This window comes from Tenrec ecaudatus, chromosome X (genome assembly GCF_050624435.1).
Source record: "Tenrec ecaudatus isolate mTenEca1 chromosome X, mTenEca1.hap1, whole genome shotgun sequence".
Lineage (NCBI taxonomy): Eukaryota > Metazoa > Chordata > Mammalia > Afrosoricida > Tenrecidae > Tenrec > Tenrec ecaudatus.
Genome location: NC_134548.1, coordinates 160,556,223 through 160,558,420, shown reverse-complemented (window position 1 = coordinate 160,558,420; position 2,198 = coordinate 160,556,223). Strand labels below are relative to the sequence as shown.

General features: G+C 42.3%; 1 pseudogene; it reads right to left on the bottom strand.

Annotated features, from left to right (window-relative positions):
* Positions 1-407: 407 nt before the first annotated feature.
* LOC142433828 (ubiquitin-like protein FUBI pseudogene) lies at positions 408-1,929 on the bottom strand (annotated as a pseudogene).
* Positions 1,930-2,198: the final 269 nt, after the last annotated feature.

The following is a 2,198-nucleotide window of genomic DNA, read 5'->3' as shown; positions in this document are numbered from 1 at the left end:
CATGTCTTTTCTTTTTTTTTTTTTAATTTTTTTTGCCGTGTCTTTTCTTCATGAAGCAGCCAACCTTTCAAATCACCAACTTTTTGGTTAGCAGCTGCACATTTGAACCACAGCACCATTAGTATACCTATACATACACACGCAAATCGAAATCAACTCAACAGCAGTGGGTACCCATACGTGTGTACCTGACTAGCTTATTCTTGCAAATTATTTTTAATATATTGGCATTTTTTAGATGACTCCAGATAATGAAAGCAGTCTCAAACCACTTGGATTGTTAACTTTTCCTTATGTAGATCCAAATAAGTTCATGTTCCCTTTATTCCTTGGTATCACCCTACTTTTTCCTTCTTTTTGCCTGGTGCTACATGACTTTATTAGAGAAAGCCAGGTTTACAAAGGACTTAGGAGTTGACATTAGGTCCCTTCTTGTCAAAGGTGGGCACAACATGGAGGAAACACCTGCTGCGTGGCCCTGCCAGTCTCCATCTTCCATCTTGGAAGTCTGTCCTCTCAGTTTCCCAGCACGAACCAGACAACCATGGGCTGTGCCTCCAACCAGGCGTCCAGTTACTACCAGAGTCGTCAGGGTCTCCTGCCCACACTGGTTTAGGATACCCCATCCTCCAGAGGCTAACCGCCCAGAAGCACCACCTGCTCTTCGAGGGTGATACTCTCCAACAAGGCTATATAAGCCCTGATGTGAGCAACGTTCTCCTGGCCGGTTACCTCGAAGGTGTTTGACTCCTGGGCTCGAATGATGACTGAAAGGTAAACAGCTAGAGCAGAGATGGAGCCCAGGAAGAAGAATCGGGGGCGCACATGTGCACACTGGCGCTGTGTGTTGCGTCACCACTTCTTCTTTTGTACAGACCTCACACTCCCATATTCTTTTGTGTTAATTACTAGTGTGTACAAAATTCATGACCCTTTTGGTATGCTGTATGTACTCGAGTATAAGTTGAGGTTTTCAGCACATTTTTATGCAGTTTTTGTGGTAAAATTAGGTGCCTTGGCTGATATTCAGGTTGGCTTGTACTCAAGTATATATGGTATTTGTTGTTCTTTCCCTTGCCTTTGACCAGTCTCACCAGTTCTCATTATTGATGTGTCCTTCTGTAGGATTTTCCATGTGGTTAGTACAATCATATCTGTTTGTGAAGAATTTCAATACAAAAATCATTTCACAACTGACTGTTTTCCTGGGAAACCCTTCCTGCACATTAGGGTTCTGTGTTAGTCCGGGTAGATTAGAAAAACAAATCCAGGGAGACACTCATATGCATATAAGAAAGAGCTTTATATAAAGAGTAATTGTACATTAAGAGAACTTCCCAGCCCAGTCCAGATTAAGTCCTTAAATCTGATATTAGCCCATACATCTGATACCAATCTATAAGGTCCTCTTCAAACTCACAAAACACATGCAATGATGTCAAGTGCAGGAAGATCACAGGCCAGTGGGTGGGAAGTCTTGTGGATCTAGTGGTGTTGTAAGAATCTCAGCACTGGCAGAGGTCTCCACGTGGCTCCCCCAGCTAGGGCACTAGCCTAGCTCCATGTGTCTTGTCAGCTGCAATGTCTCCCTGGGAGTATGCCAGTGTTCTGCCTCCAGCAAGTCATTTATGTCCTTAGCACCTCCAAATGAGGTCATCAAGCTGTGACCTGATTGACAGGTTAAACTCCACCCCTTCACTCTTAATCCTCTCGAATTGTCAACAGATTATAAAACTACCACAGGTTCTTTGCCTCAATCAAGGTCTATTCAGGCCAGTCTTGTAGACATAGTTTGCTGTGAAGATCTTAGGAGCTAATCTGTGTTCGGTAAGATTTCTGACCAATAAGTTTGCATTATGTAAACCTTTCTTCTTTATACATCTTACTGTTACTGCTTTTGTCATTATTCATAATGCCATAAGGAGGCATTCTCTCCTTTTTTATTTTATCGGGGAGGGCTAATTGGTGTTTGGTGAAGTTAAGTGAATTCCTTAAGGCTCCACAACACAGGCTTTTTGTTTGTTTGTTTCCTCTGAATAGTGTATGTGTGAAATTTATTTCATTGGCAATGAGGTTATCTCATGAACATGAAATTAACATGGGATGTGAAGTGGCATGGTGCATTTCTATTCTCATCCTTTGAAAGCTCTAACCTTGTTCTCCTGTTTCACTGACTTGACATTACCTGACATGCATCT